At 38.9% G+C, this 24,984-nt stretch overlaps 1 long non-coding RNA gene and 1 pseudogene across 3 annotated transcripts; both read right to left on the bottom strand.

Moving 5' to 3' along the window:
- Window positions 1-315: 315 nt before the first annotated feature.
- On the bottom strand, window positions 316-5,589 carry LOC129525012 (uncharacterized). 3 transcript variants are annotated; one of them, XR_008669037.1, is made up of 3 exons: window positions 5,529-5,589; window positions 5,211-5,273; window positions 316-497 (listed from the first exon to the last, which is right to left on the bottom strand). It is a non-coding gene; the product is annotated as an uncharacterized lncRNA (long non-coding RNA). The 3 variants fall into 3 exon arrangements; XR_010135105.1 differs by lacking the exon at window positions 5,211-5,273 and adding an exon at window positions 4,442-4,946 and having other exon boundaries at window positions 5,529-5,584; XR_008669036.1 differs by having other exon boundaries at window positions 5,512-5,578.
- Window positions 5,590-7,043: 1,454 nt separating this feature from the next.
- LOC101131611 (small ribosomal subunit protein eS19-like) lies at window positions 7,044-24,963 on the bottom strand (annotated as a pseudogene).
- Window positions 24,964-24,984: the final 21 nt, after the last annotated feature.

Below are 24,984 nucleotides of genomic sequence, written 5' to 3'. Positions count from 1 at the left end.
GCCTTGCATTTGTGCACCTTCTCTCTTTCTTATTATTAATCTGTCACCTGGTGATTATTCTTGCATTGAAATTCAGTCCCGCCAAATTTCCAAAGCCCTGACAACCTCAAGCAGAGACTAGAAGGGGTAACTGGGCCCTGTTACTTTACCTTTTTATCCATTTCCCTTTTAGTAGAGAGGTATTTAAGTCTCAAACCTGAAATTTGGGAAGAAGAAAATATTAACTAACTATAATTATCACTTTCCAGTCACTTTACAAATCCTATTTCTTTTCTCTGTCATTCATTCATAAAAATAAGTGGCTCACTTTTAAAATTCATTTGTCTTAGTTAGCAGCTTTATTCAGGAATTTGAAGGAGGGTTCTTAAAGAAGTGAGAAATGGCACATCAAAATTTCAGTTATTTTCCCATGCTTGCTGTGCAACTGTAGGTGACTGGTGATTCTTCAGTAAAGGAGAAGATACAACTTATGAAGGCTGCTGCGGTCTTCTTAGCAGCTATTGGGAGGGAAGTGTATGTCGTAAGTCTTAGCTATAATACTCATCTGTATATCGACATGATTATAATTAAGTAGCACATATTATACTAAATGATTACCAAAAGGAACATAAAATTGATTTCTGCTGATTTTTTTAAAAAAGTAAACTCAAACGAATTACATTCTATCTGAAAAGTACTGAATCATTTCATGTGAGGATTTTTGTTTTAATTCCCTGATAAGGCAAAATTACAAAGTAGGTTAGCTATATACCTCTCACATCTTCTTTGGGAGCCTTTGTCTTAGTTCGTTTTCTGTTGCTATAACAGAAAGCTATAGACTGGGTTATTTATAAAGAAAATAAATTTAGTTCTGGAGGCTGGGTAGTCCGGGAGCATGGCACTGGCATCGGATAAGGACCTTCTTGCTGTATCCTAACATAGTGGAAGGGCAAATGAGCCAATGAGACAGAGAAAGGCTCCAGGAGCTGGACTCACTTTATAACAACCCACTCTTGCAATAAAAAACCCATTCCCATGATAATGACATTGATTCATTCATGAGGGCTCTGTCCTCATGACCCAGTCACCTCTTATTAGAACCCACCTCCCAATACTGCTACATTGAGGATTAAGTTTCTAACACAAGTTTCTAACTTTTAGGAAACACATTCACACCTTAGCGGCTCTGCTTGTCAATGCTGAAATTTATTTTCTGTGCTGAGTGCTCTAATTCTGCCTAAATCCATCTGGACAGATAAATGATTCATTAATTATTTCAACAAATAGTTGAATGCATATTCTGAGCCAGGGGATCTGATAAAACAGTTCACCCAGAAGTGAATAGCAGTAACAAGTAATCTCTCTGAGGGCTATTTGATTTTTTTTGGTTTTGTGTTTTGATTTTGTTTTTCTTATTTTAAAATTAAAATTAAAATTTTTAATTTTTATGGATACATAGTAGATATATATATTTATGTAGCACATGAGGTATTTTGATACAGGCATACAATGTGTAATAATCACACTAGGGTAAATGGGGTATTCTTCACCTCAAGCATTTATCATTTCCTTGTGTTACGAACATTCCAATTACACTCTTTTGTTTATTTTAAAATGTACAGTAAATTATTGTTGATTGTAAGCACTCTGTTGTGCTATCAAATACTAGATCTTATTAATGCCATCTAACTACATTTTTGTCCCCATTAACCATCCTCACTCCCCCGCCCCCACTCCGCTACCCTTCATACCTCTGGTAACCATCGTTCTACTTTCTATCTCTGTGAATTCAATTGTCTTAATTTTTAGCTCCCACAAATTAGGGATAACATGTGGAGTTTGACTATCTGTGTTTGGCTTATTTCACTTAATGTAATGTCCTCTAGTTCCATCCATGTTGTTGCAAATGACAGGATCTCAGTTTTTTATGGCTTTTTATTCTTTTTTATTGTACTGCATTGTCATTATGTACCACATTTTCTTTATCCATTCATCTGTTGATGGACACTTAGGCTGCTTCCAAATTTTGGCTATTGTGGAGAGTTCTGCAATAAACATGGGTGTACATATATCTCTTCAATATACTAATTTCTTTTGGATATATACCTAGCAGTGGGATTGCTGGATCTTATGGTAGTTCTATTTTTAGTTTTTAGAGGAAGGTCCGAACTGTTCTAAGTGGCTGTACTAATTTACATTCCCACCAGCAGTGTATGAGGGTTCCCTTTTCTCCGCACCCTTGACAGCATTTGTTATTGCCTATCTTTTGGATAAAAGCCATTTTAACTGGGATGAGATGATATCTCATTGTATTTTGATTTGCATTTCTCTGATGATCAATGATGTTGAGCAACTTTTCATATGCCTGTTTACCATCTGTATGTCTTCTTTTGAGAAATGCCTATTCAGATGCTTGGCCCACTTCTAATGGGATTATTAGATATTTTTCCTGTTGAGTTGTTTGAGCTCCTTATATATTTTGGTTATTAATCTTTTGTAAAATGGATACTTTGCAAATATTATCTCCCATTCTGAGGGTTGTGTCTTCAGTTTGTTGACTGTTTCATTTGCTGTGCAGAAGCTTTTTAACTTGATGTAATCTCATTTATCCATGTTTGCTTTGCTTACCTGTGCTTTTGAGTTATTACTCAATAAATCTTTGCCTAGACCAATGTCCTGGAGAGTTTCCCCAATGTTTTCTTGTACTAGTTTCATAGTTTGAGGTCATGGATTTAAGTCTTTAATTTATTTTGATTTGATTTTTGCATATAGTGGGAGATAGGGGTTTTAGTTTCATTCTTCTGCATATAGATACTGAGTTTTTCCAGCACCATTTATTGAAGAGACTGTTGTTTCCCCAATGTGTGTTCTTGCTGATGTGCCCACACTTAAAACAAAAGATCAGTTTCTCAGAAATTTTATACTTGGTTTATCTTCCACTTTCCCTCAGAACTGAAAGTCTTTTAGCACAGGTACCACCCCTAAAATTTCCGGTAAACCAGCACCAGCCAGAGGATCATGTTCTCATCAAAGGGTGGAAAGAAGGGAAACTCAAGCCAGATCAGGAAGGACCCTACTTTGTGCTGCTAACCACCGAGACTGCTGTTCACACAGTGGAAAGGGAATGTACACATTACACCCGAGTCAAGCAAGCACCATTATCATCAGAATCATGGGCCATTGTTCCTGGATCAAGCCCTACCAGATTAAAGCTAAGAAAAGCTTAGTCTATCTATTTTTTCCTTTTCTTTCCTAACCCAGTGCCTGTATCCATTACTATTCCTACCACTAGCAACTCTAACCCCACTTTAGAGCGTTTCTATGGTTTAGGAGCAAAGGTCACTGGAAAGAATCCTATAGGCTTCTTTAAGATGCGCTTTGTTCTCCTTTCTCCACCTCCTACAACTGCCCCTTTCTCAAACCTACAAAATCAAACTATACCTCGCCTCATGCCCAATGGCGAAACCAAGGTCTCAGTAGTACAAATAAGAGACCTAAGGCAAACCATAGCCATTAAAACAGGGTATAAAGATGTAAATGCCTGGTTAGAATGGATTAAATATTCCATTCGCACTTTAAACAACAGCGACTATTACAGTTGTGCGCATGGTAGGCCAGAGGCCCAGGTTGTTCCCTTTCCACTAGGATGGTCCTCAAATCAAGTGGACATGGAGTGCATGGTAGCTCTCTTTCAAGATTCCACTGCCTGGAATAAAAAATTGTGCCAAGCTCTTTCTCTGCTATTTCCTGAAGTTCAACACCCTGCGGGTCAGCCTCCATCTTCCAAGACCAATTTTACCTCATGTCTCCAACAACAAGAGGAAAATTTTCGTGTTCCTTGGAGACTTAACAGCATGCAGTGAAGTCAGGCACTTCCAAGAGTTGACCCATCAGTCTGCCCTTATTCATCCCTGATTGGATGTGTGGTGGTATTATGGAGGACCTTCACTGGACACTCTGCCAAATAATTAGAGCAGTACTTATGCTCTAATTCAATTGGCTATCCCTTTTACCCTGGCATTTCATCAACCAGAAAAAGAAGAAAAAGAAAAAAAAACACATAGCCTCAATTCTTACCTCTTTAACAACTATAATAAGTATACTCCTTCTTCTTAGGTGTTATGTTGTACCATACATCCAGGAGTTAATCAAAACAACTAAGTCAAGACTTGCTAAGCAAGTTTGAAACTGTAAAGAGGAGGGAATTGTAGAAAGTAAAAAGTTTCCTCTTCAAAGTTTCCCTTCTTGTTAAAGAATAAATCATAAGTGTTAGAAATAATAGTTTCTTTTAAAGACTAACTTTCTTCAAGCCTCCTTGCTTTGTTAAACCCTATTCTATGTAACTGTTGGACATGCTCACAGGCACGTTCCAGCTCACAGCCTATGCCACTTCTTTATTTGGAAATGTTATTGCTTCCTTAAACTTTTCGTAAGCAACTTCTTTGTTCGTCCCTGCACTTACCTATTTAGGAAGTTTTAGGCTATTAGCAAATCGGGTATCAGTTTAAGAGTGTGAGGTTCCGTTCCAGCCAATGGATGCAGGACACAGCAGTAAGGACAACCCAAATGTGTAAGGGATAAATATGTCTGCTTTTCCTTTGTTCAGGTGTGCTTTCACCATTGGTCCATCTGTGATTGAGCAACCTTTCTGCAGAAAGTAAAGATTGCCTTGCTGAGAGATCTTTTGTCTCTGTGCTGACTTTTCTTCACAGCACCGATGATCAATTTCTAACAGTTTTGGTATTTCTAACAAGACCTCTTAAAGGAGCCAGGCCCCAAAAGGAACATGAACTGGGGCTAACGAGGAACCCAGGGCCAGGGGACTTTTGGGGGTCTTTTTTGTCCTTCTTGTCTTTCTTTTCCTTTTTCTTCTTCTTCTTAATGACCCCAGAGTTGACAGCTTTGCCCACTCTCAGATCACCGAGTTCTGATAGTGTTTGTCATGTGGATGGTCCCACATAGACTACCTGTTGGCAAAGTTGAAAAAATATTTGTCACCCGCCATGTCCTGGCATAGTTTCCACTCCCCAGGCAGTGGGGCCACAGTGCCCTCCCATGCCAGCCACATCAGTTCTGTTTCCTTGATGGGATCAATACCAATCTCCCGGGCAAATTCAAGAATTTCTTGCTCACTTAAAATGTAGGTCTCATTATAATCCTCCTCCAGAACTAGCTGATCTCCTATGCAGAGGGGTGGGAGGGGTTGGTGAGGTCATCTAGCTATGACTCACCTGGGCTCGAACACTGGCTGTGTGACCTTAGGCAAGGTGCTTCACCTCTCTCAGCCTCAATAACTGCAAGTGTATAATTGAAACAATCTTGACAATCTATGTCAAAAGCCCTCCAGACCCCCAGCCTGCTCAGGAGCCGGCGAAATTTCAAATGGAGGTACTGTTGAGGCACCGTTGCAGGCTGTGTTTTTCACTTCTTCCCTCAGTCCACGCCCACACTCTGGCGCATTGTGTGCTGATTGGCTCACGAGCTTCCCTAAGCTACCCCGCCACTCTCCCTTCCCCACCACACAACCCCTACCTCGATGAGGTCCTCACCTATCCACCACCCCAGAAGGCTCTGGGTGAGGCTCCGGGCGAGGCATGGCGCCCCCAGTGCCACCCAACAGGCTCTTGCTCTGTTGCCCAGGCTGGAATGCAGTGATGTCATCACAGTCACAATAACTTTGAACTCCTGGGTTTCAGCGATCCTCCCGCTCCAGCCTCCTAGGTAGCTGAGAGTGTAGGCACAAGCCACCACACCCAGCTAATTTTTTTTTTTTTTTTTTTTTTTGAGACAGAGTCTCGCTCTCTCGCCAAGCTGGAGTGCAGTGGCGGATGTCAGCTCACTGCAACCTCCGCCTCCCTGGTTCAAGCGATTCTCCTGCCTCAGCCCCTCGAGTAGATGGGATTACAGGCACCTGCCACCACACCCAGTTACTTTTTTTTTTCTTTTTCTTTTTCCTTTTTTTTTTTTTTTTTTGAGACAGAGTCTCACTCTGTTGTTTGACTGGAGTGCATTGGCATGATCTCGGCTCACGGCAACCTCCGCTTCCCGGGTTCAAGCGATTCTCCTGCCTCAGCCTCCTGAGTAGCTGGGATTACAGGCGCACGCCACCATGCCCAGCTAATTTTTGTATTTTTTTTAGTATAGACGGGGTTTCACCATGTTGGCCAGGATGGTCTTGATCTCTTGACCTCGTGATCCGCCTGCCTTGGCCTTACAAAGTGCTGGGATTACAGGCGTGAGCCACCGCGGCTGGCCATTTTTGTTGTTGTTGTTGTTGTTGAGACAGTCTCACCCTGTTGCCCAAGCTGGAGTACGGTAGTGCCATCCCCGCTCACTGCAGCCTTTGCCTCATGGGTTCAAGTGATTCTCCTCCCTCAGCCTCCCGAGTAGCTGGGATTACAGGCACCTGCCACCACACCCAGCTAATTTTTTTTTTTTTTTTTTTTTTTTTTTTTGAGACAGAGTCTTGCTTTGTCGTCAGGCTGGAGTGCAGTGGCGTGATCTTGGCTCACTGCAACCTCTTCCTCCCAGGTTCAAGTGATTCTCCTGCCTCAGCCTCCTGAGTAGGTGGGATTACAGTCACACGCCACCACGCCTAGCTAATTTTTGTAATTTTTTTTTTAGTAGAGACAGGGTTTCACCATGTTGGCCAGGATGGTCTTGATCTCCTGACCTTATGATCCACCCGCCTTGGCCTCCCAATGTGCTGGGATTACAGGCATGAGCCACTGCACCCGGTTTTTTTTTTTTTAGACAGAGTCTCACACTGTTGCCCAGGCTGGAGTGCAGTGGTACCATCCCAGCTCACCACAGCCTCCGCCTCCTGGGTTCAAGTGATTCTCCTGCCTCAGCCTCCCAAGTAGCTGGGATTACAGGCACCTGCCACCATGCCCAGCTAATTTTGTATTTTTAGTAGAGATGGGGTTTCACCATGTCAGGCAGGCTGGTCTCAAACTCCTGACCTCAGGTCTCAAACTCCTGACCGAGGTGCCCGCCTCGGCCTCCCAAAGTGCTGGGATTACAGGCATGAGCCACCATGCTTGGTCACATCCAGCTAATTTTTTTTTTTTTAATGAGGCAATTTATTAACCCAGCATGGTTTGTTCTAATGCTTCTTGTTGGCAGCTGCCATCTGTCCAGCAATTCTGTCCAGATCTCTCTCTCCCTGAGGTTTCAGTTTGCATCTTGGTCCTTTTCCACCATTTTCAGCCCCTCCAGGGCTTGGAGGACCCGGCGGGCCACACTCTTGGAGCCTTAGCTGAAGTGGCTGGGCATGATGCTGTTTCTCTGACGGCCCTTGTAGATCTTGGTCATAGAGCCAACCCCAGCACCACCCAAGAGGTACAGGTGCCGCGCTGTGGAAGCAGCTCACGTGTAGAACCAGTTCTTATCGTAGGGAGCAAGCTCTCTGTGCTTGGCCGGCTTGATGGTGTCCACCCATTCGGTGACTTTCAGCTTCCCAGACTTTTTGAGAAAGGCTGCCAGAGCTCTGATGAACTCCTGCTGGTTCATGTCTTCTATACCCAGCTAATTTTTAAAAACATGTTTGTAGACATGAAGTTTTCCTATGTTGCCCAGGCAGTTCTCAAATTCCTGGCCTCAAGTGATTCTCCTGCCTTGGCATCCCAGAGTGCTGAGATTATAAGTGTGAGCCACCATGCCTGGCCAGTAATAACAATAATAACAACAATTATTATTATTATTTGAGAAGGAGTCTCACTTTGTTAGCCAGGCTGGAGTGCAGTGGCATGATCTCAGCTCACTGCAACCTCCACCTCCCTGGTTCAAGCGATTCTTCTGCCAATTTTTGTATTTTTAGTAGAGATGAGGTTTCACCATATTGACCAGGCTGGTCTCGAGCTCCTGACCTCAGGTGATCCAGCCGCCTTGGCCTCCCAAAGTGCTGGAATTACAGATGTGAGCCACCACACCTGGCCCTAGTAATTATTTTATGGAATTATTTCCTAGCCTAGACTAAATGGCAGAAACTCTCATTTATTTTTTTCTTAATAGGACATTCCTTGGCACCTAATAGGTAATCAGTATTTGTTGATTGGATGAATGGTTGTGACTGTTATCAGCAACCGGTGATACTGACTTTAAAATTATAAAACACACCCAACACGCATGTACATTCTCATGCTCCTCCATATCTGTAATCAAAATATTGACAATCCCCAGACACTGTATTCCTTATTTACTTCTTTCAGAAGTGGCTATGGAAGGCAACTTCAGGAGATTCCTGTGGGTCTTTGCTCCTCCTTCCTTACCCTGGAAAGAGTAGAGCATGAAATAAGGCCACTAAATGCTGGTCAGGGGGAAAATAAGCTGCTGTTTTGCAGATGCATGTAGATGAAGCTGTTGACCTGTGGTTTGAAGGATACTCATTTTCTGTTTTTTCTTGTAGTGTGCAGTCTTCCATATCTTTATATTGGCGAGGGTTTTGCTGGATTTTTCTCAGATATTTCTGAGTTTTGTGTTTGTGCTTCTGGAGCATTAGAAATGGAGCACATCCTGTCTGATGAAGGCCAGTTATGGTATAACGCAAGCAAGTGGAGATACAGATATTACATCAAGTTCAGATAACTGAGATGAGTGACAGAGTAAAGACACCCTTGATTAAGCTTTCTCCACAAAAGTGTAACTCTTTGTTAAAATATTATAACCATCAGCTCATCCTTAATGAAGTACAGTTACACAGTTACTTGCTTATGGTGAAGACACCATGATTTAAAAAAATGCATCTATTCTGTCTTCTTAAATCTACAGTTTTCTAAAGGCCTACTCACTTTGTTTCCCCAGGAGTTTATTTTCTGCACCATACTTCTCTCCTTCTGGCCAGAAGCAATTTGTAATCCTGGTTCTCTGACTTGACCCTGGGCAGCCTTCACTGAGAAGCCTTGGACTTTGACGTTCTTTGAGGTGGATCTAAGTTTGGGTTAAATCATTCCGTCTGTATACTATAAAAATGACAACAATGGCAACGATAATAAAACGCCCAAAATACCTCCATAACTTTTTGTTTCAGGTACATAAGAAAAGTGTAGAAACTTATTGCCTCAACCTATTCTTTTCTCCCTAGAGTCCTAACACGTTTAAATGTTTTACGTTATCTTTCTAGGGGAAATCTAATCTCCCACTGCAATTTTTCCCACTGTGCATTTACATTTTTCAATACACACACACGTACATATGCATATACACACATATACGCATATCACCACCACACAATAATAACAGAAATTCAATCTTTCCTGGCATTTTAAAGCTTTTAGTGTCCATATGACTTTTCAAGGTAGGAAGCATCTCTGAGAGGGAGAGAAACGGCTCTGGGACCAACTTCTGCTCCTGCCTATCAGCACCTTATCAGATACAGGCAGATTTTCTGAAATCTACAAAGTCAGCTTCCGTAGACTCCTAGTTCTTCTCTTCTGGTGACACCTTATTAGTTTAAGTCACTTCCACATTTTCTACATAAACATTCCCAGTGTTTGTGAAAAGTACAATTTTAAAAGCAAGCAGAGAAAGAAAAGTTCCATATCGCTGTCTCTAAAGAGGATGAGAGAATAGAAGAACAGGAGCTTATAATCATATGATTTAGACCCTTGACAAGCCCAAGTGAGTACTTCAAGGCACTGGCAGGCAGGGGCAACATGCTGATTAAACATGCTGCACTGAAGTCAGAGTTCTGCATAAACACTATTCTGTGTCACTGTTGATATTCTCCTTTAGCACAACCGAAAATAAGTTGCTCTCACTGTGTCCATCATCTCACCTTGAATGGAATTTCCTCAGTGTACAGAATATCAGAAGTGGGGCTGCCTTGCCCCTGCAAAATGGCGAAGTAGATAAAGTTTATTTTTGCTGCCATCTTACCTTCCCTCTGCTTGTACCCCAATTTCCTGGAGTTGTTCCTCAGACTCGATCCCGTGTCCAATTCCCAAGGGCCTCCTTGCTGTCAGTTAATAATAGCTTTCAATGCTATTATTCTTCTCGGAGATTTTGCATTTTAATAGGACCCCCAGGGATTAAAACGCCTCCAGAACCAGAAGACTGAATCTCTAATGGTGTAATTTTAGATACCAGTGACAGGCATTGTGGGAGATTTCATGGGGAGGATTCTCTCAGAAGACAGACACCTCCCCCCACAGCTTTCGACTTGACTGACTTGGTATGGTTGACCCTACAAAGGAGTACAGGAATGTGAATTAATCAGCCATGAAATACTGAACGTTATTGCAAAGAAAACCTTCAGCTTTGCTAATTATACTTTAATGTTTTAATCAACATTTCAGTAAATGAGTATGTGGTAATATTGGAGGTGTTTCCTGGCTGGGAAAATTATGCGGTATCTTAGAGAAAGTTCTCTGGAGTGACAGTGGAGTAGGGGATGGAGTGGAGTTGTTGGGATGGAAATGCTTAGTAATCTGTGTTCCGGGTCTTAGCCCATTACTGAAGGAAGCAATCACATTGACACGGAAGAGAATCACTCGATTAACTCTTAGGTACAGGTGTGAAATAATAATAAATCCCATACTGAACTGTTGTTTCCATATACGTTTTGCACATGGACAAAAAAAAAAAAAAAAAGAAGCTGGGATATTCTTCTCACCATTGTTCAGCACAAGAGGATGTCAGATTCCTGCACTTTATCTGGACTTCTCTATCGTTCTTTTTTTTCTCCTGCTAAGTAAACAGTGGAGATTCATCCATTATTCAGCTATCAGAGACACAGGATTTTCTGGTTGTGGAACTTGGGAAGTCTTACACTTCTTTAAAACTGTGGAAAAATGTATTTGCAAAACTGCTGGAAAGGGAAATGGAGATATCAACACCTACAATATAATTAATCCTTGTGAGCTTCTCCCCCAGAGGGCTAACTTGAGTTTTTCTGTAGTGATGGGAATTTAGTTTTGTTTCTTTTTTTTTTTTTTTTTTTGGTTGTCATTATTCACACTTAACTACGTGTGGCAAGTACTGTGGAGGAGAGAGATTGTTGTAAACAGGTTTGGGGGAGCACAGGAAGGAAGGGCTTTGAAACCATGCCCCGTGAGAAAATGCATAGAGCTGCTGCGCACCACTCTACCTTAAAGCTGGTAAACACACAGCCCTCCCCACAAGCCAAATGTTACTAATTCTATTTTTATAGCTCTTGGAAGGCTTTCTGCAATCTTTTCCGTGTTGAATGCTGCAGTTAAAAGAAAACTTTAGGAGAGATTTTCCAGATCAAAAGTTGCAGGTATAAGAATATTGAAAACAATGTAAAATCTTGTGCATGCAAATATCTATTTTATTGCTTTTATCTTTTGAATCAAGGAGGCACAGTAAATGACCCCTTTAAGCAGGGGAGTCATTACACCCTCACATTTTCTGAAAGATTTCTTGTGGGTCAATTGCAAAGCACTATTGGAGTATTTACTATTTTGTAAATTGCAAAGCACTATTGGAGTGTGCCTTCATTAGAAGATGGAAAAGTTATTCTTGTGAATTTAATCATAATCTGCATCAATTTGAGTAATACATTATTAAATGCAGTAGAGAGTGCTCAGAATAGAAAATGGTGGATTATTTTGAGCCTGCATTGGTGAACAAAGAAAAGGAAGCTTACTCCTTTCCTCTGCTTTTTAATTCTTTGATAAAGTGATTACTGTTAAGAGTAGTGGATTGCTATAAACTTGATGTAATCATGATTTAATAAATCATTGGAAAAATTCTCTCATGGTAGCATGTGAGTGTTCAAGTGGAAATAATGACAATAATGACAGCTGACACCCAGGAAGCATTTGTTATATGTAGGGAGAAATGTCAAAAGAAGAAATCTAGTTAGAAAGATCCATAGCTTGTGAACAACCATATATCGAAAGTCACCAATATTATCCCAAAGAGCAGAGGTTCTCAGGGGAATGTTACAGGGCTTCATATCTTTCAAAATATTTATTAATGGCTGCATGAAGACAAAGAAGACACTTGTGGAAACCCAGGTGGAATAGCCACCAAGGTTGATGAAACTACCAACATTTAATGTAGAATCCAATGAAAACAAATATCTGAGCACTCACAATTTAGATCCTCGGGAGTGGGTACATATCATATTGGGGATTCTACAATTTTAACTGGGAGATCCACGCATAAACAACTAAAATAAGACGCAATTAACAAGATGCACATTTAAGCCTGCATTTGAATCCCTGTTCTAACACTAATTCGTACAACCTTGAGCTAGTTACACTTAGTCTCTAAAATTCTCAATGTTCTTATCTAGAAAATGGGATAATATTAGTACCTAGAATAGAACTTGATAGGATAGGACATGTCAAATACTTAGCATAGTAGCCCCCAATACCTTTTAGCTATTATTACTGTCATCATAGTTGTTATTAAGAATAATAAATATGGATAATAAACATGGCCAGCATGGTGGCTTATGCCTGCAGTCTAGCACTTTGGGAGTCCAAGTGAGAAGGATTGCTTGAGGTCAGGAGTTCGATACCAGCCTGGGCAACATAGTGAGACTCTGTCTCTAAACTAATAACAATAATAAATACTATAGTAGAGTTATCTAGTCTTTGTAGGAAACTGCACATTTAATCAAGATAATCATGAATTTTAACATTTAAACAATCAGTTGTGCAAGAAAAGATCGGGAAAATTTGGCTTAACAAATGTGCGTGTGAAACGGAGTGAAGGTTTTTGTTAAAAATCAAGCTTCGCTTTAATCAGTGGTGTGAATGAGCTACTGAAAAAGATAATGGCTAAATGGATAACAGCATATTGCCCGGGTTGGCAAAGTTGAGAATGCCTTAGTATTCTAAAATAGTCAGATCCTATATGAAGGACCAGGCCCAGTTCTGAACAGCCGACTCTTTGAGCTGGACGCGTTACAGATGCCTCTAGAGTCTTGAGGGAGGTGATAAAGGATACGGTTAAGGGCACAGAAAAAAGTTTCGGAAGGGACTGGGTAACTGCTTTCAATGGGTTTTCAGGCATCTCAGTGATCACACACATCAATTTTATTTATTTATGTATTTATTTATTTTTTGAGACAGAGTCTCACTCTGTCACCCAGACTGGAGTGCAGTGGCTCCGTCATGGCTCACTGTAGCTTTGACCTCCCAGGCAGGCTCAAGCAGTCCTCCCACCTCAGCCTCCCAAGTAGCTAGGACTACAGGCCTGCAGCACCACAGCTGGCTAATTTTGTTTCTTTTTTGCTGTTGGTGGTGGTGGTGATTTTATTTTATTTCATTTCATTTTATTTTATTAATTAATTAATTTATTTATTTATTTTTTATTTTTAGACGGAGTCTCGCTCTGTTGCCCAGGCTACAGTGCAGTGGCACAATCTCGGCTCACTGCAAGCTCCACCACCCAGGTTCACACCATTCTCCTGCCTCAGCCTCCCGAGTAGCTGGGACTACAGGTGCCCACCACCACACCCGGCTAATTTTTTGTATTTTTAGTAGAGACGGAGTTTCACTGTGTTAGCCAGGATGGTCTTGATCTCCTGACCTTGTGATCTGCCCACCTCGGCCTCCCAAAGTGCTGGGATTACAGGCATGAGCCACCACACCCAGCCCTGTTGTTGGATTTTTTTTGGAGATGGAGTCTCACCTTGTTGCCTAGGCTGGAGTGCAGTGGTGCCATCCCCGCTCATTGCAATGAGCGGAGTACAATGGCGCAAACTTGGCTCAGTGCAACCTCTGCCTCCTGGGTTCAAGCGATTCTCCTGCCTCAGCCTCCCAAGTAGCTGGGATTACAGGCGTGTGCCACCACACCCAGCTAATTTTTTTGTATCTTTAGGAGAGATGGGGTTTCACCATGTTGGCCAGGCTGGTCTTGAACTCCTGACCTTGTGATCTTGTTTCTTTTTTATAGAGGTGGGCTCTTACCATGTTGCCCAGGCTGGTCTTGAACTTCTGAGCTCAAGCAATTCTCCTGCCTTGGCATCCCAAAGTGCTGCACAGTCTTTCTATGAAGTCATTCTTCCACTAGAAATATATTGAGCTCTGGCTTGGCCCTGACCACTAGGGACTTTACTGTGTGTTAGGACCATTTTTTAAGAACCGGTCTTCTCTTTTTTTTTTTTTTTTTAAATGGTTATCATTTTAAGTCTGTGCTTCCATTAAGTATTAAAAGATGCTAATGGATGGTAAGATTCTCAGTTTCCTCTTCTTAAACAGGAAGGAACTATACTAGAATTATCTAAAGGTTTCCTTCTGATTCTAAAATTCTTTGATTTTGTGACGATATTCTCTGTTGACTCTCAAAACTCTATTCCTTGAATTGACTCTACTTGCATGAACTACGCACTGTTGTTGACAGTATACTGTGTGCCTGTCTAGTGTTATTCTAGGCATTTCCATTTGTTATCAGATAGGTAGGGTTGCTCTTATTTTAGAGCCAAAGAAGCAGAGACTCATATTAGTAACTTGTCCAAAATCAAGGAGCTAACAAAGGGGAAGATTAGGGAAGACTAAGTCTCTCTAACTCTTCCTGTCCTATTGCAGAGTTCCATATTACAATGATGAGCGTCAGAAGCTGTCAGAAAATGATGTTGGGAATGCCATTCTTTGTTAGACAGTAAAGCCACTGCCTCTGGCTTGGAAGTATTGATAACTGCATCTGAGATTTGAGAATTGAAGGCGGTTAACTATGGTCCCACTTGCCCCTCTCTCCAGATGAGAGTTTGTTTTTTTCTGGTAAGGGTGTGGAGGGGAGAGAGACAAGAGAAAAGACGCATTTAAAAATCATGGAAATATTTTGATGTTTCTTTCATTTAATTATTTCTTTTTGTCCCAAGTTTAATATCAGTTTCCGTTTGTTCCAATTCTACTTAAGGCAAGAAGAAAATTCCCTTTTACTTCTAAAATTCTGTTAATTTTTTCTTTGATATTTCTTTTAAAAATTTTTAAATAATTTTCATGGGTACATAGGTGTATATATTTGTGGGGTGCATGAGATATTTTGATACAGGCGTACGATGTGTAATAATCACATCAGGGTAAATGGGGTATCTGTCACCTCAAGTATCGATTATTTCTTTGTGTTGCAAATATTCCAATTATGCTCTTCTGTTTTGATATGCAAAGACAGATACCTGCCTTGCTTTTAAAATCCATCTGCGCTCAGGATGCCTTTCAAATTGGGCATTTTAAGGTAATAAAGGCTGTTTGAGAATCCTGGACATTCAGTACTCACTTGGGGCACTTGAACTCTTATCCAATCCTAGCAAACAGGCTATTTCCATCTGGATGGCCTCTAAATTCTCATGGGAAATATATCAGATTATTTTCTTTCTCAGATACAGGTTTCTGGATCTCCATTTATTTTTGTCAATCACATGGTCACCATAACTGAAAGCGTCATTTAATGTGTTATTGCTATGAAAAACCTCAACTTTATTTATTTTAAAATGAACACATCAACTATGTCAGGTATGGTGCTTTGTAATGCACAAAAAAATCAGGAGTGGGAGGTTCATTTATAAATTTGTGACATTTAGGCTCAAGCATCTGTTGGGACTTTGAATTGTCTGGAAAATAGATACTAACCAATGAGACTAAACAGTTTGTGTGGCCATCTGTTCAGAATTAAAACATGGAGGAGGAAATTAGATTAATCATTCTACAATTTGGGGAATTCAGTATGAAGATCTGCTTTTACTGTGAATGCCTCTATTTTTAAGCATTTGAATGAAAGTTTTTCTACATCTGGCTTCCACTATATATTTGTGAAAATGAACTTTAAGCTGTGTGTGTGTGTATGTTTGTGGCATGTGGTATGTGGCACATGAGTGACAATTTTGGGGATGTGGTGGGGGCAGGTGAGACAATTAGCCAAGTGGCTAGGCATATCATAGGCTTTAAAGTTAGATAACTTTTGGGTAAGAATACCTTACTTTTCTCAACTGTACAAGGGAGTAATAAAATTATTTATTTCATAAGGTCTTATAAGGATTACTTAAGATAATTATTGCATGTAAAGTACTTAGTATAATCCCTAGCACATAGTAAACATGCACTAAATATTAGTCACTATTCTGTGTCAACATGTATCATCATCATCATCACCATTATCACCTTTGTCCTCTTATTTCAAAATACAAAATGAATTTTACACCCTTCAAAAATAGCTTTCTTTAGGTTTATTTTCTAATAGGTATTTACTGCATTAGAAACAAATTAAATGGTGTGTGTGTGTGAGTGTGTGAGTATGAGCGTAAGTATTAGTGTGTGAAAGTGCTGATGAGTGTATGTGTGTGTGTATGTGTGTGTTTTAGTGGATCCAATCTTTAAAAACTCCGATCCACTTAAATTAATTGCTTCATTTGCAGAACTAATGCCTCGTATTAACAGAGAATGACTCCTTTCCCCCTTTTAAATATACAGATACACTGTCGAATATGTTGTTACACTCAGTGTTAAAATAGTGACTAATATACAAGGGGCCAATTTAGCAGGAACTCTTAATCATGACTTCCTGCAACTGGGCCCCTGATGGAAGTATATAATTACGGGTCAGAAATTGTAAATAACAGAACACTGGAAAATTGCATGTAGGCCAATGCCAATAGATATCAGCCCCCAAGCTCCTTTCAATATAGAGTTTAAGAAATTGAAGCTATCTTAGGTATAATCTTGCTTCATCTTTGTCTCTCCTCTTCCACTTTTTTTGGACTCCCAGTTCAATCTCACCATCCCCAACCAACAGTTCATAATGGCCAGAACCCACCATCCCTCCCTCCCTTCCTCCTCCCTCTCTCCCTCCTTCTCTTCCTCCCTCTCTCCCTCCTTTCCTTCCTCCCTCTCTCCTTCCCTTCCTTCCTTCTTTCCTCCTTCATCCCCTCTCTCCTTCCCTCCTTTCCTGTCCCTTTTTCTCTTTCCTCTATTGCCCTTTTTTCCCCAGTACATCAACTGGGCATATACTATGTGTCAAGTCTTGTGGTAGATTAAGTGGTGAATAGCACAGACATTTTATTTGCTTTCATGAAATTTACAGAGCAGACATTACAAAAATACACACATAATTAATGTTAACGTTTATGACAATGAAAGAGAAGTTCACAGTGTGTGAGAGTTTGTAACAGGGGACTAACTTGTGCTATAGTGGATGGGCAAGAAAAATCATTATGGCAGGATTACATGTGAGCTTGATGGTGAAAGAGGAGTTCACTAAGTGAAGCGGGGGGCAGGTGTTTTCATTAGAAGGAATAGCACAACTTATCTGAAGGCCCCAAAACAGGAAAAGTCACAGACAGTGGGGAACGGAGTCTGGAAAGAAAACAGCTGGAAGAAGAGCAGCTTGGGGTTTTTGTCTTTCTTCTAAGAAAAGTGAATGGCAATGGAACGATCTTCAAAATAACTGTGTTGAAATATTGTATTTCAAACATAATGAAAATTATAGAGTGTAATAAACAAAGGTATGTATGCACAGTAAATAACTTCAGGTCAGTGATTTATCTTGTTTATGATGTTTATTGACATACAATAGGCTTTAACTTTTAATTTAGTGAAAGGATGCCATGTTTTCATTTCTGGTTTATATTTTTCATTGTCTAGTTTAGGAAATCATTACCCAAGATGCTATTCTAAGTTGTTTCCCATATTGTTTTCTAAATCTTTAAGAGTCCGATACTTCACTTTTAGGTCTTGAATCTAACTGAATTTATTTTGGGGTATGGATGTAATTTTACTCCATTTTCCTTAGGAATCATCAATTGTTCTAGTACCATTTGAGTTTTTCATTCTTTCTCCTTCTCTTAATTTATATTGTCACCTTTTCTTTATGTCTAGTTTTCATATATGTGTGGTTCTCTTTCTGTACTCTCTGTTCTCTTCCATGGGTTTACTTGTAGGTCTCACTACTTATAGAACATGTAACTTCATAAAATGTCTTGGTATTTTCATAAGTTGTTGTTTGTTCTAGCTCTTGACGTTTGTTCTCCATATGAGTTTAAGGAGCAGCTTGTCAATGAAAACCTCTTTGGGGCTTTTAATCAGAATGGCTTTAAATTTATAGATTAATTTTTAAAGAACTGATATCTTTACTCTGAGTTTTTCTCTCTATAAATATAGTTGCTCTCTCATTTATCCCAAAATTCCTGTATGTCTGTTAATAATTATTTTTTATTAAGTTCTTTATATTTTTGTTTTTTGGATTAATACAAGGTATTTCTAATTTTGATAGAAAATTTCTGTGGGAATTAAAAAATTATATTTTCTATTACATTTTAAGTGGCTATCACTGGTGTGAAATTAAATGATGCTGACTTTGTATCTAGTGCCTTACTGTACTCTTTTATATATTCAAACAATTTATAAGTTTTTAAAAATATTAGTTCCTCTACTAATAGCCAAGTAAGCTCGTATCAGACTGAGATTTCACCTTTAATAACTATACACATTGAACAGACAAACAAAAGAGAAGGAAAATTAAAGGAAAAAGAGAAAACAGAGGTGGCACTGGAAGGTGAACCAAAGTAGGAATATTATGAAAGGGAGTTAATGCTTGAAAGAAGGCAATGACTCTAGATGAGTGACTCATTTTTAGGCACTGAAATGCCTCAGGGGATTCTGTAGCATGTGAGGCAGCTAAAATTCCAAGAGGAAATCTATAGTATTTCTGGCATGAAGAACCAGAGGAAAAATTTAGGCAACAACAGTCTCTGGAAAGTTAAGGAGGAATCTCAGAGAGCAGAGAGCCAGAAAGGGAATCTCCAAATTGTTTGCATAAACTCTGCCCAAATCTTGGTTAACACTTGAGCCATATTATATGTGAGGCAGACTCTGAGAAGCTCAACTAACAATACAAAAAGTGAACTGAGATTTGAGTTGCTATCAAACACACAGAGTTTTTACCTTGTAAAACAAACAAAATCCGTATTCTTTGAAGGACTAATGATAAAACCCAGAGATTCCATAACTTAATATTCACAATGTCCAGGATAAAATCCAATGTTATCTGACTGCAAAGATTCAGGTATATGTGACCCATTCTCTAAGAAAAGAAAATCAACAAGGACCATTCCTGGCTGTTGAAATTATCAGGCAAACTGTATAAAGCAGCAACTATAAAAATGCTCAATGCTGTAAAAGAAAATATGCTCAGAACGGACAAAGGCAGAGGAAATTTCAGCAGAAGAATAAGAATTCAGAAATATGGAAATTCTAGAACTAAAAAATCAAATATATTAAAAACTCACTAGTCTTAACAATTGAATGGAGATGACAGGAAATTATAGTTATCTTAATGATTGATCAATAGAAACTATGCAACATGAAGAACAGAGAGAAAAGAGAAAAAATGAACAGAGCCCCAGAGAACTGTGAAGAAAGAATGATATGTAACATATGCATAACTGGGGTCCCAGAAGTAGAGAAGAGAGATAATGGACAGAAAACATTATGTAAAGACAATGTGCTGGGCATGTTTGCTCACTTTGGGAGGCTGAGATGGGTGGATTGCTTGAGCTCAGGAGTTCAATACCAGGCCTGGGCAACATGGCGAGACCCAGTCTCTACCAAAATTACAAAAAAAATTAGCCAGGCAAGTCAGTGCATGTCTGTAGTCCCAGTTACTCAGGAGGCTGAGGTGGGAGAATCACCTGAGCCTGGGAGGTCGAGGCTGTAGTGAGCTGTGATTCCTCTGGGTGACAGAGATCCTGTCTCAAAAAAAAAAAAGAAGTCATGATGCTAGAAAGGTTTCCAAATTTGATAAAACATACAAATTTACAGATTCAAGAATTTCAATAAATCCCAAGTAGGATAAATTGACAGAAAAACATGCCTAAGCACATCAAGGTCAAACTGATGAAAATCAAAGATGAAGGGAAAGTCTTGAAAACAGAGAAAAATGATACATTGCCTATAGGAAGCAATCATTCAAATGACTGGTGACTTTATCAAACAATAGAGTCCAGAAGTTGGTGAAATAACATATGTAAGGTGCTGAAAGAAAACAAAAAAATCTGTCAACCCAGATTCTATATCCAGAGAAAACAATAGGAGTAATAACAACACAAAAACTTTTTCAGATGAAAGAAATGAAGTTTATTGCCAGCAGAACTAGCAATGCTAAGTTTCAAGAAATGTTTCAGTTATAAAAATGCTAAAGGAAGTTTGTCATGCTTAAAGGAAATGATACCAGATCTTTCTGAAGGAGAGAAGAACATGAGAAATAGTTAGAATAATAGATAAATTTCCAAGTCTATATTTTCCTCCTAATTACTTGAAAGTACATATTCTTATTTAAGGCATAAATTATAAGAATGACTTGTGCTGTTTATAAATCCATATATATATATATAACAACTATAGGATCAAAGCTGAAGATTGTCAATGTACCTATATTACTGCAAAATTTCTATATTGAAAGAGTTACAATAATAACTCTAGTCTTTTAGATTTCCTCTGTGAGCAATTATAGCACCTACAAATAAAGGCAAATTTTGTCTTTTTCTTTCTAATTTTCATAGTATTTATTTTTCCTGTCCTATTGGATTGAGTAGGGCATTCAATATAGTGTTAAATACAAATTGTAACTAGAAAGTTCTTGACTTGAATAAAAATTTTCTAAATTTCAAATCTAAGTGCAACATTTGTGTAGGTTTGTAGCGAGGTATTTTAGTTTAAGAATTGTCCTATTCCTATCTAGTTTTCAAATATATTTTAATAATAAAAATATGTTGAATTTCATCTAGTGTTTTTTTGTTTTGTTTTGGTTTGTTTGTTTTTGAGACAGAGTCTGGCTCTGTTGCCCAGGCTGGAGTGCAGTGGTGCAATCTCGGCTCACTGCAACCTCCCCGTCCCGGGTTCAAGGGATTCTACTTGCTTCAGCCTCCCGAGTAGCTGGGATTACAGGTGCCCACCACTACACGCAGCTAATTTTTGTGTTTTTAGTAGAGATGGGGTTTTACCATATTGGCCAGGCTGGTCTCGAACTCCTGACCTCAAATGATCCACTACATGGTGTATGGTGTATTACTTTTACAAACATGTAAATTTGATTTGCTTTTTAAAAATTAATTTTTAAGGATTTTTGCATGTATGTACATACACAAGATTTATCTGTAACTTTCTTCTATGGTATTGATCCTGCCTGTCTCTTTTGGGTATCAAGGTTTTAACTAATACCCCCAAAAGGTACCTTTTTCTTCTCTTCCAACTTAGAAACAGTTAGTAAAAGAGAAATTATCTATTCCACCAATGTTTGGTAAAACTCTCCTTTAAAATGCTCTGGGTCTGATGACTCTTAGAGATGAAGATTTGACTACTAATTTAATTTTAAAATAGATTATTGATTTATTCAGTTATAAATTTCTTCTATAGTCAATATTGGTGATATGGTTTGGATCTGTGTCCCCACCAAATCTCATGTTGAAATATAATCTCCAGTGTTGGAGGTGGGGCCTGGTGGGAGGTGATTGGCTCATGGGGGAAGAGTTCCCATGAATGGTTTAGTTTCAGGTGTTTTTAGCAACACAAGAACAGCCGAATACAATTGGTAATTTTATTTTCTAAAAGGTTATTTTATCAAGTTTTAAAATTTATTTTTATAAAATTGTTTAGTGAATTCTTTCAATTAAAATTTTTATGCCTATAATCATGGCCTCCTTTTATTCTTAATATTATTAATATATGTTTTCTAATTTTTTCTTAAGCAGTCTTTCAAGTGATTTGTCATGATCATTTTAAAATAGTCAGCTTTAGATTACCTTATGTTACATTTTTGCTATTATTTTATTTATTATCTTTATTATTTCCTCCTCCTTCTTATATATAGTCTTCCCACCAAGCATCCAAGTTGAATGCTTAATGCTTAACCTATCTATATTTCATCTTACATATTTTATACATTAATACATTTAACATTATAATTCTATACTTAAATATTTTTATGGCTTCATAAGTTTTCATATGTAGTTAATTCATTATTATTGTTTAGTTCTAAACAGTACTCATTTTTATTGTGAATTTCTGTTTTACTTATGAGTTAATTTACTTACGAGTTTACTTATGAGTTAATATGTGTTTCTAGTCACATATTTTTTGGTTCCATCTTTGTATATTTTTACAAAATTTGATTACATTTTGATGAGAAAATGTGGTTTATATTATACTAAATCTTTGATCTTCATTGAGATGTCCTTTGTAACCTAAGATATCACTATTAAAAATATTTGACATAAAAATAATGTATATTGCTAGTTCTTTGAGTGCAGAATTATATACAACTATTTCTTTCTATCCCCCTTCTGTCTCTTCTTACTTGTTTTTTCTTAATTCATAGTTTGCCTGGTATTAACATTGCTGTAATAGGTTTGTCTTTAACGTGTGTTTCCATGGCATATTATTTCTCCTTTATGTTTAATCCTGTAAGATCTTTTGTTTTAGATGTTCTCATACAAGTAGCATATAGCAGGAGTTTTTATTTTATTTTATTTATTTTCAAAAACAGGGTCTTAACTATTTGCCCAGGTTGGAGTGCAGTGGTGTGATCATAGCTCGGTTTCCTCTACCTCCTGGGCTCAAGCTATCCTCCTGCCTTATCCTCCTGAACAGCTAAGACACAGCTGTGCACCACCACACCCAACTAATTTTTAATTTTTTGTAGGGCAGGAGTCTTGCTCCTAGTCTGGTGCCTCCTAGTCTGGTGTCTCCTAGTCTGGTGTTGAACTCCTAGCCTCAAGGGATCCTCCTGTCCTGGCCTCCCAAAGTGCTGGGATTATAAGTGTGAGCCACCACCTCTGGCCTATTTTTAAAATCATTGGATAATCTCTACCTTTGAATATATGGATAAATCCTTTTACATTTAATGTACTTACTGATACATTTTTTACCACCCTATTTTGAATTTTTTCTTTTTCTTTTCTTTTTTTTTTTTTGTTTTTTGAGATACAGTCTTCGTTCTGTAACCCAGGCTGGAGTGCACTGATGCAATCTCAACTCATTGTAACCTCTGCCTCTGGGTTCAAGTGATTTTCCTGCTTCAGCCTCCTGAGTAGCTGGGATTACAGGCACACACCACCACGCCCGGCTAATTTGTGTATTTTTAGTGGAGACAGGGTTTCACCATGTTGGCCAGGTTGGTCTCGAATTCCTGACATCAAGTGATCCCCCTGCCTCAGCCTCCCAAAGTGCTGGGATTACAGGCATGAGCCACCGCACCCAGCTTGAATTTTCTTTATACCATCTTTATCTGCCTTTTTGTTTTCACTTTTCAGCTCTCTATTGGATGGACAAAGTTTTCTAGAGCTCCCCCTTTTAATCTGTACTGATTTGGAAGCTACACATTGTGTTTCCATTTTTCAGTTATTTTTAACTTTTTAACCAACACCCTTAGCTGTACATTTTTCTGTTTCCATTTTTCGGTTTTTTAACTTTTTAACCAACACCATTAGCTGTACATTTTTCTAACATAGTATTTCCTTCCTGCCCCTGAATGTGACATGGGCACATATCAACCATCCATGGAATATTGTATCCATCTTAGCATTCTTTTTAGTTTCTTTTTTTAAAAAATATTTTTTTCACTTAAATACGTTTACTAAAACTTGTTACCTTTTTTCCTAATCACCTTTACTTTTAAAATTCTATATACATATATCTCTGAGCTTACTTTTTTTCCCCCTGAAATAATCCTTTAATTATTTTCTTAGTGAGGGTCTATGGGTATTTAACTCTTGATTTTTCTAAACACAGATTCCACCCCCCATTAGTCTTGAGTTGATAGTTTATCTGTGTATAAAACTTCAGGTTGAGAGTTACAAATTTTTCTTATCAGGTTGAAGATATAATTTCATTGGCTTCCATCATTTATTGTTGCTCATGAGAAGTTCCAATGTTGTTCTAACTGTAGTTCCTTTGCAGATAATGTGTCTTTTCTCTCTGGTAGCTGTAAACGTTTTATTTTTATTCCTCATGTTCTGCAGTTTTACTGTGACAATTCTGGGAATGGCTTTACCATTATTTATCCTGATGGGTAGTTGGGGTGTACTGTCCATTTAAGGATTCATGTCTTTTTTCAAATCTGGAAAATCTTAAATTCTGAATAGTGCTTTTTCACTATTTTGTCTGTTTCCTTGTTGGAGAATTCCTGTTGGACACTTAAATCCTCTCAGTCATTCTCTGTGGATGTTAATGTGTGTCATCTTTCTGCACTGTGTTTGGGGCAGATTCCTAGCAGTTCTCTGCTTCTCTCTGTCTCAGATCTGGGCATATATCATTCATTGAAGGTTTTTTTTTTTTTTTTAACTCAATGCCTTCATTTTTTTTTCATTTATATCTGCCTTTATTTTAATCTCTCACACTTTTAAAATGGAAGTTATTCATTTATCTCATTGGGCGACTGAACATACCTATTTTAAAGTTTTGCCAGCTGGATCCACACACTTAATTTCCTCTGAGGCATATTCATGTTTTGAAGGTTGATTTTGCTGGCTGTCTTTCTCAGTATTAGATTTCTTCCTCTGTTTTGGAATTTTGCTTTGCAGGCTTATTTTGAGTGGGAGGCTTTTGTTTTTGTTTTTCTTCTTTCTGTTTCCTTCTGTGTTCACCCCTCCTGGGCCGGGGATTTTGTGGTCACCTTTTTGCAGCTGTTCAGGACTCCCTGCCCTAAACCTGGCAGTGCTGCAGTGCTCCTGTCCCACAGTGGCTTTGGGGATATACTGTGGCTTCCTTCCTGTCTTGATCGGACACTGTGTTTCAGTCTTCTTTTTCCTTCCTAGGTTTGTAGCTTATTCAAAACTCTAGCTCCGAGGGAAGGGTTAGCCACAGCTTTTAGTTTGTTTTATGGGTGGGTATTGGGAGCGGGGGTGGGAGCTGGTGAGTGATGCTAGTCTCAGACTCTTGAGTGGAGTAATTGTATCCTCTTTACCCCACTGGAACCAAACTGCAGACTGCCACAGCCTCCTTCCAGAACAGCCGTCCAGCAGGCCCCTGGCTCCAGCAGAGCCCACTGACTTGCGTTTCTCTTCTGTTTCTGGTTCATGGGGAGATTTATCTTGTTATT

This window comes from Gorilla gorilla, chromosome 8 (genome assembly GCF_029281585.2).
Source record: "Gorilla gorilla gorilla isolate KB3781 chromosome 8, NHGRI_mGorGor1-v2.1_pri, whole genome shotgun sequence".
Classification (NCBI taxonomy): Eukaryota; Metazoa; Chordata; class Mammalia; order Primates; family Hominidae; genus Gorilla; species Gorilla gorilla.
The sequence above is the reverse complement of the archived record's forward strand: the minus strand, read 5'-3'. Positions and strand labels throughout refer to the sequence as shown.